The 14,327-nt window shown below is 40.1% G+C and overlaps 1 pseudogene; it reads left to right on the forward strand.

Annotated features, from left to right (window-relative positions):
- Positions 1-12,397: 12,397 nt before the first annotated feature.
- LOC123596474 lies at positions 12,398-13,949 on the forward strand (annotated as a pseudogene).
- The last annotated feature ends 378 nt before the right edge of the window (positions 13,950-14,327 follow it).

Genomic DNA, 14,327 nt, shown 5'->3' on the forward strand with positions numbered 1-14,327 from the left:
CACTGTGCTGTCCAGAGCCTCTTTCTTCACATATAACAACCAGTTCCCTCTGCGTATAGCTGATATACCCCTCCAGGAGATATCCGTACTGCTGAGCGTCTGCTCTAACAATGCACATGCATTCTGCAAAATAGAGCTTCAGCATATTTTGAAATACTTAACATGAAAACATTCAATTGAATTAGTAGTCCTTTCTCACCAACATTAGAAATTTCAACATTATATTTGTCAATGAAAGTGAAGAAAGAGCTATTAGAGCCTATAATTATAATTTCAACTGCTGTATGTCTTTTACAGGCTGAAAAAATGGTATTAAATTTTTAATCACAGCTTCTTGTCCATCACAACTATTGAGAATTTGAAGAATTCATCATTAACAAGTCTTGATCAGGAATTATAAGTAGCCATTTCAAACATAAAACCTGATACTAAAGGTTATGTTCATGGAATCAAACTAAGCTTTCATTTTCAAACCTTTGAAAAGATTTTATTTGGAAGCTTTCTACAGTTTCAATATTTAATATGTTCCCTAGTATTTTATATTTTATTTTCCTCTCATAATTATATATTATATAAAGAAAAAAATGTAATGAATTTTTCACCAATCCCCAGACAGACATTCCTAATTCCTCTCAGGTTCACCCTAGGGTACTCTGCAAATATCATCTTCAGTATCTGCCTTAGATTTCAAAAGGTTGGGAGACACTGGTAGAAAAAAAAACGTTAATGTAGAAAGAGAAACATCACGGAGAACCAAATTGGAAGAACTGATATGGAGGCCATAAATTCAGTTGTTCTGAGCATCCTCAAAGGGGTAGACTTGGTCCTCAAGTGAAGGCTCCAGGGAGATGGCTTTCAGTCAAACCCCAAGAGTCAACTCTTTCCAGAGAGGAGACCAGGAATGTTCTGACAGAGTCTAGCTGACCACTTGGCAGAATGGTATAGATGGAGACTAAAATTTTAGAGCATGACTGACCTAGGGAACCTGTACAACCTCTTTTGACCTTTATATTCTATGACTCCATACCAGCCAGTTCAGGAAGACTTCCAGGCTCTCTCTCCCTGGCATTTCTTAAATTCTTGGTATGGAAAGACATTAAATCATCAAGGAATAAATAAAAAGCCACTGGCATGCCAGGCCTGGCATAAACATGTTGAAATTAAGATCAATATGATGGGGCGCCTGGGTAGCTCAGTCAGTTGAGTGTCCAACTCTTGGTTTCAGCTCAGGTCATGATATTGTGGTTCGTGAGATCGAGCTCTGTGTCAGTGCTGATACCACAGAGCCTGCTTGGGATATTCTCTCTCTCTCTCTCTCTGTCTCTCTCTGTCTCTCTCTCTCTCCTCCGTCCCTTCTCAACTCATGCTTGCTCTCAATCTCTCTCAAAATAAACTAAAAAAAATTTTTTTAAAAGATCAATATGATGCACACAGGAGTATCTCTGTGTCTACCGTCTTTAACCTTGAGAAGACATATGGGGACACAGACATTGACCACAGCCCAGGATTCTAGCCTTTATTAAACCACCCACTAACTACTAGATACTGGGAAAGTCAATTTCCTTCTAATTTAATTTTCTTATCAATACAAACAATGGGGATCAGATGGAAAAGCTTAATTGATTTCCAAGGGGGTTCGCAGCTGTAAATTTTTATCTAAGATTGTAGATATAACTTCTCTTGGTTTAACTGTTCTTATATATACAATGAATACAAAAGGGCCTCTCTCACACAGGGTAGTTCAATTCAACATTACTAAATAAACATACACTGTATGTCAGGCTCCATGCTGAACACATATCAAACCTCAATAGAAAGGAGAGACTACAAAAAAGCAGGTTAAAAGCCAGCATACACAATGAGGCCCTTAAAAGACCTTAAGGCACTGAAATAACTCAGGTAATATGGAAAATGAGGATGTGGAAGAACAAAACCAAGATGGTGGCCATCGGGGGAATGAAGTAAGTTCTCCCACCAATTGTGTCCCCTATAGCAGCACAGCAACATTGTGTGTGCCTTGAACAAAAGACAGTCCATAGCTATTTTAGGACCTAGGGCTTCCCGAGAGGGACAGGAAATAGAAGACTGGAGATTGAACAACAAAAAAGCATGAGTGGCACCAGCAGGAGAGGCACCAGCTGGTTTACCTGAGACAAAATGGAGACAAATTCCTAAAAAGTTACTGATGGAGTTCTAGAAAGCCAGAAGGTTCTATAAAGAGCACACATGCTCAGCAAAACCTTATTAGCCTGCCTGGGAAAGAGAATATACCTACAGCAGCTGTGGATGAGTTTTGCAGACTGAAGTTATCCAAGAATTCCACCCATGCAAACGCAAGCCACCCATGTTAATGTTCCATGGTGTCTTCCATTCATTTATCAACTTAATGCCATTATGTAATATAACTTTGCCACAACAGCATTTGTTCTATATGCCAGATAATCCCAGAATGCTGGGAAAGGGAGATTTTCTACGAGGCAGTGTTCTTTGAAACAAATTACTTCAGAGAATTCACAAACAATTAAATGGAAAGAGGAGAAGCCTCATAGAATGAATATGATCCGGTTCCTGTCATGGCATTCCAAAGCTAACTGGGTGCACAGACATGCATTCAACTATCAGTGTGCAAACACTGTGAGGACGGGACCAGATAACAAGTGTTAACAGTGCCATGAACCACAAACCATGATGTCCTTCACATATAAGGTGCAGCAGTAGTGGTATTGTCACAGGGCAGTTCCTCATTTAGACCAACTTCCCTACAATAAAAAGGCAGAATTTTTCTCTCTGATCATTTGAGTAGCATCTAAACAATGTCTGTTTCTAAAAATCATTATTCTAGGCAAGGCTATGTTTGTCACTCAGCTGTGCTGTGTCATTTCAACCAAGCGTTCTAACACCACTTCAGTCCATTATATAATCCCCAGTTTTCCCCCATTCTGAATGTCTTTGTTGTTTATTGCTCTGCTCTCGCACAGAACTTGTCTGAAAGGTCTGGGTGCTTTCAATCGGGCCTTATCAGAGATCCTGGTTATTGGAACTCTCTGTATTTTACAGCCTCCATCTCATTAATGCCAGCACTAATTTGTGGTCCCATCCAATACCACCCCCATAAGATCTGCATGAATACTCACTGGATTTCAATCTGCCATTCAACAAGCATGAAGTCCTTTATGTTCATTATTAGCCAATCAAACAGCTCCAGTTCCTTTTCTCTGCATTTTTTTTCCATAGTGAAATCATTTTGTTATTATCCCAAAGCAGTTGCTTGGTAGGAAATATTAGAGAAAAAACAATGACAACGGTTAACAGCCCTTCCTCCTCTTCCTTTTCTCCAGCAAATGCAACTGTTTTAACCTGTTCCTGAGACCTTCAACAGCAACTCCAGTTCCAATTGAGTCGCCAGTTTGTTTGTGAAAATCCTCCTTCCCTAAGATAGCTCTTACCCTGAGATACCTTGCAGTATATTATAAAATGGGCCTATTTTTTACCCTCCGAGAAGCAGAAGGACTGTTGAGATGAAAACTAATCCATGCTCCAGCAGAGAATTAAACCAGGTTGCCAAACCCAAGTGGACGGATGGACTCAGTGCCACGTGTGCTAGGGTGACCTCATTCTGAGACCTACCACCTTCTTGTTCTGAAAACTGGAGCCTGGGGTCATTCTCATGGAATGCTCCTTCATTCAATTTACATGGTTAAATGACCTCCCTTTCACATCATTTCAACCCCATGCATCATTACCAAAAGTACTCCATTCTGCTATAATGTTCTGCATTTCTTGTTCCAACAAATGCCTTGTCCTTCAAGGTCCTCCTGTCATTTTCTGTTCTGCAACAAATTACACTTGCAAAAATGGGCTCAAGAAGGTTTGGCTTTTCTTATTTTGAGATAAATTAAAATCAGGGTGAAAGTTAGTAAATAAAGGGAAACAATATAGAGCAGAGTGTCTGGTTCAGCAGAAAGACTGAGCAAATTTCCAAAAGGGTCATTTTTTTCTCTTTCCTTTTTAATGATCAAAGGCAGAAAATCTCAAAAGTGAGTATTTTCTCACACAATAAGGATCTGAGAACTATTTTTTTTTCACCTCCTACTGAGACCTGGTTTCGCAGGCTGTGTTCCCCAGGAAGCAGACTCTGAGATGCTGATTTGGGTACAGAGGTGTATTTGGGAGTGCCCTTGGTTCAATGCCCATGGGAGAAAGGGAACAGAGCAGGATAGGGCAGAGCGGGAAGCTGGGCTATGGAGCAGGTACAACAAGTCTCAGCCAACCCCAGAGGGAAGTCTGGACCAAATATGGCCCTTCCGAGTTCTCCCCAGCCAGGAGAGGGGGAGGGGCTTTTATATTTTAGCACCATGGGATGAAGGCTGCCCCCAGTTGGGGGGTGTAACCTTGGGCTCCACCAGGTGGCAATTCCCAAAGACAGATATTAGCCAATAATCTTCTCAGTAGCTAGAAGACTGAGCCCTTTAATCCTTAAGCAGGGGTCTGGGCAATGCATCACATTCTCCAAAGAAGGGTAAGCCTTTATAATATAAAATTTCTGATTAACCACCTTAAGCTGAAATAGGTTCCATGGAAGATGTTTTGCCAAAGCTATTTTTTTTAAGTTTACTTATTTATTTTGAGACACAGAGAGGGAGAGAGACAATCCCAAGCAGGCTCCACACTGTCTGTGCAGAGCCTGATGCTGGGCTCAAACTCACGGAACTGTGAGATCGTGACTTGAGCTGAATTCAGTTAAACCAACCAAGCCATCCAGGTGCCCCCAAAGCTATTTTTTAAGAATGTTTATTTATTTTTGAGAGAGAGAGTATGAGTGGGGGAGGGGCAGAGAGAGGCTGCTGGGGGAGAGAGGACCCCAAGCAGGCTCTATGCTGACAACAGCGAGCCTGACGTGGGGCTCAAACTCACAAACCTTGAGATCATGACCTGAACCAAAGTCGGTCGCTCAACCAACTGAGACACCCAGGCGCCCCATCACCAAAGCTATTTAAATCCTGATTTGATGGCTGGCATCAACAACTGCTCAACAGTCTGATCCTTATGGGTTCAAACATGTCTATACACTAAAGATGTTGTGGTTCATGATGGCCACGAAGGACAATTCACTAAAGATGCTGTGGTTCATGATGGCCACGAAGAAAAATCCTGAATTCTTCTCCTCCCGTGGACACACTGAATCTACAACTACATGTGGCACAATTTCCTCTGGAAAAAAAAAAACAAACAAACAAAGCCAAAACTAGCTGAGAGACTCCTACATATCCAGCAGATGAGAAGAAACCCACATCCAAGCAGGGAGGAGAAGTGAAGACAGTCTCACCATAAACCACACCCTGGGGTGGCAACTCACAATGGTGAGGGAGCTCAAAATACTGAGCTTCTCTCTGAGGAGCAAAAGGTATGAAACCAATATTGGGAACCCCAAATCTTTTTTTTCTAATTTATTTTTGAGAGAGAGCCAGCCAGCCAGACAGAGCACAAGCAGGGAAGGGGCAGAGAGAGAGGGAGACACAGAATCTAAAGCCAGCACACAGCCCGATGCAGGGCTCGAATTCATGAACTGTGAGATCATGACCTGAGCTGAACTTGAACGCTCAACTGACTGAGCCATGCATGCACCCCATGGGAACACCAAATCTTAAGACCTGCATCTGAAGGATGAGCCCCCAAAACATTGTGTTTTCAAAGTCAACAGGGCTCGTGTCCAGAGATCCACAAGGCTTTAGTACAAACTGAGAAACATTTCTAAAGGACTCACCCTCACCAGGGTCCAGATTAAAAAGTGCCCAGACTTGGAGGAAGCCAAGATGGTGGAACAGCATGGAAGTTTTTTGTGTGTCTTGCATCAATGAAATACAGCCAGACTAACACTAAACCATCCTGCACACCTATAAAACTGATCTGATGATTAACAAAACAATCTGCACAACCTGAACCACAGAATTCAGCAAAAAAAAAGAGAAAAAATTCATTTTTATTTTCAATTTTTATTAAAAATATTTTTCTTTAATTTTTTTACTACATTTTTTATTTTTGTGTAAATTTTTCAAATTCCATTTTACTCCCATCATTTTATTTTAGTCTACTTCAGTGTATTAACTTTTCAAATTTTCAAACAATTTCATTTTTTTTCATTTTTCTCTTTTTCATTTCTTTTCTTTTTCTTGAATAAAGAGAAAAAATTCATTTTTATTTTTAATTTTTATTAAAAATATTTTTAATTTTTTTCTACTATATTCTTTACTTTTGTGTATATTTTTTCAAATTCTATTTTACTTCCATCATTTCAATTTAGTCTACTTCAGTGCATTCATTTTTTCAAAATTTCAAACTATTTCCTTTTTTTTTCTTTTTTTCTCCCTTTTTTCTCTAATCTATCAAGCCACTTTCTTTTTTTTTTAATTTTTTTTAATGTTTATTTATTTTTTGAGACAGAGAGAGACAGAGCATGAACAGGGGAGGGTCAGAGAGAGAGGGAGACACAGAATCCGAAACAGGCTCCAGTCTGAGCTGTCAGCACAGAGTCCCACGTGGGGCTCAAACTCACGGACCGTGAGATCATGACCTGAGCCAAAGTCAGACACTCAACCCACTGAGCCACCCAGGTGCCCCTTTCAAGCCACTTTCAACACCCAGACCAAAACACACCTAGGATCTAGCATCATTTATTCAATTTTGTGTGTGTGTGTGTAATTTTTTAATTTTAATATTTTTTAATTTTAATTTTTTCTACCTCATTAATTCCTTTTCTTCCTTCAAAATGATGAAATAAAGGAATTCACCCCAAAAGAAAGAGCAGGAACAAACGACAGTCAGGGACTTAACCAACAGAGATACAAGCAAGATGTCTGAACCAGAATTTAGAATCACGATAATAAGAATACTAGCTGGAGTTGAAAACAGATTAGAATCCCTTTCTGCAGAGATAAAAAAAGTAAAAACTAGTCAGGATGAAATAAAAAATGCTATAACTGAGCTGCAATCACGAATGGATGCCGCAGCAGCAAGGATGGATGAGGCAGAACAGAGAATCAGCAACACAGAGGACAAACTTATGGAGAATGAAGCAGAAAAAAAGAGGGAGATTAAGGCAAAAGAGCACAATTTAAGAATTAGAGAAATCAGTGACTCATTAAAAGGAACAACATTAGAATCATAGGGGTCCCAGAAGAGGAAGAGAGAGAAATAAGGGTAGAAGGGTTATGTGAGCAAATCATAGAGGAAAACTTTCCTAACCTGGGGAAAGACACAGACATCAAAAACCAGGAAGCACAGAGGACTCCCATTAGATTCAACAAAAACCGACCATCAACAAGGCATATCACAGTCAAATTCACAAAATACTCAGGCAAGGAGAGAATCATGGAAGCAGCAAGGGGAAAAAAGTCCAAGGGAAGACAGATCAGGTTTGCAGCAGACCTATCCACAGAAACTTGGCAGGCCAGAAAAGAGTGGCAGGATATATTCAATGTGCTGAATCAGAAAAATATGCAGCCAAGAATTCTTTAGCCAGCAAGGCTGTCATTCAAAAGAGGAGAGATAAAAAGTTTCCCAGAAAAACAAAAATTAAAGGAATCTGTGACCACTAAAGCAGCAAAAAATTTTAAGGGGGACCCTCTGAAGGGAGAAAAGATGAAAATATAAATACATACATACATACATACATACCCAAAAGCAACAAAGGTTAGAAAGGACCAGAGAACACCACCAGAAACTCCAACTCTACAAGCAACATAATGGCAATATTCATAACTTTCAGTACTCACTCTAAATGTCAATGGACTCAATGCTCCAATCAAAAGACATAGGGTAACAGAATGGATAAAAAAAACAAGATCCATCTATATGCTGTTTACAAGAGACCCACTTTAGACCTAAAGACACCTTCAGATTGAAAGTAAGGGGATAGAGAACCATCTATCATGCTAATGGTCAACAAAAGAAAGCTGGAGTAGCCATACTTATATCAGACAGTCTAGACTTCAAAATAAAGACTGTATCAAGAGATGCAGAAGGGCATTATATCATTTAAGGTGTTTATCCACCAAGAAGTAAACATTTATGTGCCAAATGTTGGAGCACCCAAATATATAAGTCAATTAATCACAAACATAAAGAAACTTATTGATAGCAGTACCATAATAGTAGGAAACTTCAACACCCCACTCACAGCAATGGACAGATCATCAAATCAAACAATCAACAAGGAAACAATGGCTTTGAATGACATACTGGACCAGATGGACTTAACAGATATATTCAGAACATTTCATCCTAAAGCAGCAAGATATACATTCTTCTCCAGTGCACATGAAACGTTCTCCAGAACAGACCATATACTGGGACACAAATTAGCCCTCAGCAAGTACAAAAAGATCAAGATCATACCATGCATATTTTCAGACCACAACACTATGAAACTCAAAATCAACCACAAGAAAAATTTGGAAAGGTAACAAATACTTGGAGACTGAAGAACATCCTACTAAAGAATGAATGGGCTAACCAGAAGTTAAAGAGGAAATTAAAAAGTATATGGAAGCCAATGAAAATGATAACCACAACCCAAAACCTCTGGGATGCAGCAAAAGTGGTCATAAGAGGAAAGTATATAGCAATCCAGGCCTTCCTAAAGAAGGAGGAAAGATCTCAGATACACAATCTAATCTTATGCCTTAAAGAGCTGGAAAAAGAACAAATAAAACCCCAAACCAGCAGAAGACAAGAAATAATAAAGATTAGAGCAGAAACCAATGCTATCGAAACCAAAAAAACCACAGTAAAACAGATCAATGAAACCAGAAGCTGGTTCTTTGAAAGAATTAACAAAATTGATAAACCACTAGCCAGTTTGATCAAGAAGAAAAAGGAAAGGACCCAAATAAGTAAAATCAAGAATGAAAGAGGAGAGATCACAACCAACACAGCAGAAATAAAAACAGTAAGAGAATATTATGAGCAATTATATGCCAATAAAATGGGCAATCTGAAAGAAATGGACAAATTCCTAGAAACATACACTACCAAAACTGAAACAGGAAGAAATAGAAAATTTGAACAGACCCATAACCAGTAAGGAAATCAAATTAGTAATCAAAAATCTTCCAAAAAACAAGAGTCTAGGGCCAGATGGCTTTCCAGGGGAATTCTACCAAACATTTAAGGAAGAGTTAACACCTATTCTCTTGAAGCTGTTCCAAAAAATAGAAATGGAAGGAAAACTTCCAAACTCACTCTACGAAGCCAGCATTACTTTGATTCCAAAACCAGACAGAGACCCCACTAAAAAGGAGAACTAGAGACCAATTTCCCTGATGAACATGGATGCAAAATGCTTCCACAAGATATTAGCCAACTGGACCCAACAATACATTAAAAAAATTATTCACCACGACCAAGTGGGATTTATACCTGGGATGCAGGGATGGTTCAATATCCACACAACAATCAATGTGATTCATCACATCAATAAAAGAAAGGACAAGCGAGAACCACATGATCCTCTCAATAGATGCAGATAACGCATTTGACAAAATACAGCATCCTTTCTGGATAAAAACCCTCAAGAAAGTAGGGATAGAAGGATCATACCTTGAGATCATAAAAGCCATGTATGAATGACCCAACACTAATATCATCCTCAATGGGGGAAAACTGAGAGCTTGAGGAACAAGACAGGGATGTCCACTCTCGCCACTGTTATTCAACATAGTATTGGAAGTTTTAGCCTCTGCAATCAGACAACACAAGGAAATAAAAGGCATCCAAATTGGCCAGGAGGAGGTCAAACTTTCACTCTTTGCAGATGACATGGTACTCTATATGGAAAATCCTAAAGATTCCGCCAAAAAACTGCTAGAACTTATCCATGAATTCAGTAAAGTCGCAGGATATAAAATCAACACACAGAAATCGGTTGCTTTCCTATTCACCAACAATGAAGCAACAGAAAGAGAAATCAAGGAACTGATCCCAGGTACAATTGCACCAAAAACCATATAATACCTAGGAATAAATCTAACCAAAGAAGTGAAAAATCTATACACTGAAAACTCTAGAAAGCTTATGAAAGAAATTGAAGACACACACAAAAAAATGGAAAAAGATTCCATGCTTCTGGATAGGAAAAACAAATATTGTTAAAATGTCAATACTACCCAAAGCAATCTACATATTCGATGCAATCCCTGTCAAAATAACACCAACATTCTTCACAGAGCTAGAACAAATAATCCTAAAATTTGTATGGAACCAGAAAAGACCCCGAATAGCCAAAGCAATCTTGAAAAAGAAATCCAAAGCTGGAGGCATCACAATCCCAGACTTCAAGCTATACTACAAAGCTGCAATCATCAAGACAGTATGGTACTGGCACAAAAACAAACACTCAGATCAATGGAACAGAATAGAGAACCCAACAATGGACCCACAAACATATGGCCAACTAATCTTTGACAAAGCAGGAAAGAATACCCAAAGGAATAAAGACAGTCTCTTCAGCAAGTGGTGCTGGGAAAACTGGACAGCGACATGCAGAAGAATGAACCTGGACCACTTTCTTACACCATACACAAAAATAAACTCAAAACGGATGAAAGACCTCAATGTAAGACAGGAAGCCATCAAAATCCTTGAGGAGAAAGCAGGCAAAAACCTCTTTGATCTTGGCTGCAGCAAATTCTTACTCAACAGGTCTCCAGAGGCAAGGGAAACAAAAGTGAAAATGAACTATTAGCACCTCATCAAAATAAAAAGCTTCTGCACAGCAAAGGAAACAGTCAACAAAACTAAAAGGCACATGATGTAATAGAAGATATTTGCAAATGACATATCAGATAAAGGGTTAGTATACAAAATCTATAAAGAACTTCTCAAACTCAACACTCAAAAAACAAATAATCCAGTGAAGAAATGGGCAAAAGACATGAATAGACACTTCTCCAAGGAAGACATCCAGATGGCCAACTGACACATGAAAAAATGCTCAACATCACTCATCATCAGGGAAATACAAATCAAAACCACAATGAGATACCACCTTACACCTATCAGAATGGCTAACATTAACAACTCAGGCAACAACAGATGTTGGCGACGATGCAGAGAAAGAGGATCTCTTTCGCATTGTTGGTGGCAATGCAAGCTGGTGCGGCCACTCTGGAAAACAGTATGGAGGTTCCTCAAAAAGCTAAAAATAGAACTACCCTACAACCCAGCAAGTGCATTACTAGGTATTTATCCAACTGATACAGGTGTGCTGTTTCGAAGAGACACATGTACCCCAATGTTTGTATCAGCACTACTGACAACAGACAAAGTACAGAAAGAGCCCAAATGCCCATTGATGGATAAATGGATAAGAATATGTGGTGCATATATACAATGGAGTATTACTCGGCAATCAAAAAGAATTAAATCTTGCCATTTGCAACTATGTGGATGGAACTGGAGGGTATTATGCTAAGTGAAATTAGTCAGTGAGAGAAAGACAAATATCGTATGACTTCACTCGTATGAGGACTTTAAGAGGCAAAACAGATGAACATAAGGGAAGGGAAACAAAAATAATATAAAAACAGGGAGGGAGACAAAACATCAGAGACTCATAAATATGGAGAACAAACTGGGGGGTGGGGGTGGGAAGGGGGATGAGCTAAGTGGGCAAGGAGCCCTAAGGAATCTACTCCTGAAACCATTGTTGCACTATACGCTAACTAATTTGGATGTAAATCTTAAAAAACTAAAATTAAAAATAATAATAAAAAAAAAGTGCCCAGACTTTCTATGAAAGGAGGTGTATCTGCTTGTCTGAAAGCAGTGGCCTGAGGGACAGGTATCTAATTTAACATACAGCAGGGGGTCTGCTGAAATACCTCCCAGGTATGGCTGCTGGCAGTGCCATCTTCCTACTTTCTTTCCGCCTTGCCCTGCTCACCAGCATCACCAGAAAGGAGCTCACACCAGCCTCAGGCACCCCGATTTTTGCGGCTGCCTAGATCTCACAGCTCAGGGGGCAGTGGAACTTACATCTGCGGGCCTTGTAGGACTGTTACCAATGGAGAAAGACTTCCTAACCAGCGACCACCTCAAGGCACAGCAAGAGGAACCTGGTCTTTCTGTGAAAGAACTAATAGCAGTGCACACTCTGAAAAGTTCAAGTCTGGAAGTTAAACTGGAACACCAATAATCTGAAGCATTTGGAACTGGTCACACATGAGCATCCTGTGGGAGTAGCGTCCTGTGCTACAAGATTCTGACTCTCCATTTCTTCCCAACCACTCTTTCCACCAAGAATGGCTTCTGTGGCTTGATCCCTAAGTGGTCTTCTAGGAAGACCATGTATGTTGACTGATGCCTACTATGAGATGAACAGAATCCTGCCTCTGAAACAATGTCATATCTGTATCCTACAAGTGATGGACAAAACACCCCAAAATACAAAAAGGCTACATATGCTAGCATTCAGACAGAAGACTGGGGCCAGTTCGTGCACGTGTGTCATAATTAACACTGCCCATCATGGGCAAAAAAGATGCAATAAAAGCTCTGAAGTAAAGGATTTCCCAAAACTACAATCATTAAGAAATCCAACTGACCTTGTCACTTACTGATCTGTGCACGCAGAACTGTGGTCCCAGTTTTCAATCTCTGATTGTGAAGAAGGAATTCATTAATGATAATCTAGTTAAGCTGCTGAATCCCAGGTATATCTTGCCATTAGACATTCAGAGTAGACTCTTAAATTTCATTAAGATTTGGTCACAGCATCTCCCAGGAGGTGTGGATGTAAGCGAAGTGAAAGAAGTATAGCTTGGCCTTCTTAAGAAAGGTGTTCGGTTTCCTCCCTCACATGCAAGGATGAAACAGTAAGACAAGAGACTGCTCAGATCTCATTGAATTCTACTGAACCAGCTCTTCTTTCTGTAATTGTTCTCAAGAGCTCTACTATTACACTGGTCCCACAACAGATTGGACAATTGCACAGTGAATTAGATATGGTGAAAATGAACGTGAGGGTGCTGTCCACCATACTGATGCAGACGCACCGTGTTCCTGGGTCTGAAAATCTTGAAGACATAGAGCTACTGCAGAAACTTTGTATAAAAGATGGGTCAGGAGACACAGGATGGGATCACGGATATGCTTGTGGTAGTGGACAATGAAAATGTAACTGTTGAGCTAATTCAAGTGAATGAGGATTTAAATAATGCTATCTTTGGATATGAGAGATTTACTCAAAAACAAGGAAGAATTTTGGAGCAAAATAAGAACCAGAGGAAAGATGCCAATACCACCAGGGAAACTTAAGCCTCGTCCTGCGATCTCCTTGTCCTGAGTCCCAGCCCTCCAATGCGTGGGGCCACTCTGGGAGAGCTCAGCCACTCTGGGACACGAACGCTCAGCTTTCAGAATTACACTTCAGCTCTTCAAGTCCTGTTGTAACAAGTTGAAACCTACTCTTCATCCACAAGTAGATTTGCTAGCCTTGGCAAATACAGAAACATCCCTGTTTACCCAAAGGACCAGCCAAAATCTCCCCTCAAGTCTTACATATGAGAGTTTTCTGAAACATTCAAATGCAGTGTTACTATAGTTGGTTAGTCTACAGACCATTCCAGCAACACTATCAAGCTGGAGACTGTCATCCTAGCCCAGCAATCACTCAGCAATGACGAAGAATGATCTCCAGCCACCCAGTTACTACGAGGTAATGGAGTCTGACCCCTTAGCTCCTGCTGTCACTACAGAAGCTAGGTATGAAAACACTGATGCTTATCACCACAAAGGAGCTCAAAGCCACAGTGACTGCTGAGGTGAAAACGGATGACTGGCCTGTTAACTACATTAGAGGTGCCGATTCTCTAAGAGGTAGACCCTGGGCAGCTCTGAAGCTCAGAAGACAAGACCTACCCACAAATCAAAACCATGGTGGAACACTTCTCCTCTGCAATAATGAGGTTTAGCAGAAGAGTAACAGTTCCAGAGTAACATCAGTGGTTCCTGACCACAGCACAAGGTGTATGTTATCTCAAAAGAACTTGGTTTAACATATATTCACTTTAAAACTTCAGCAGAGGGACGCCTGGGTGGTTCAGTTGGTTAAGTGTCCGACTCTTGATTTTGGCTCAGGTCATGATCTCATGGTTTGTCACATCGAGTCCCACGTCAAGCCCTGTGTCGGCTCTGTAATAACACCACAGAGCCTGCTTGGGATTCTCTCTCTCCTTCTCTCTCTCTCTCTCTCTCCTGGACGTTCTCTCCCTCTCTCTCTCAAGATAAAAAATAAATAAACTTAAAAAAAATACTTCGGCAGAAGAAAA

Source organism: Leopardus geoffroyi, chromosome B1, assembly GCF_018350155.1.
Source record: "Leopardus geoffroyi isolate Oge1 chromosome B1, O.geoffroyi_Oge1_pat1.0, whole genome shotgun sequence".
In the NCBI taxonomy this organism is placed as follows: Eukaryota; Metazoa; Chordata; class Mammalia; order Carnivora; family Felidae; genus Leopardus; species Leopardus geoffroyi.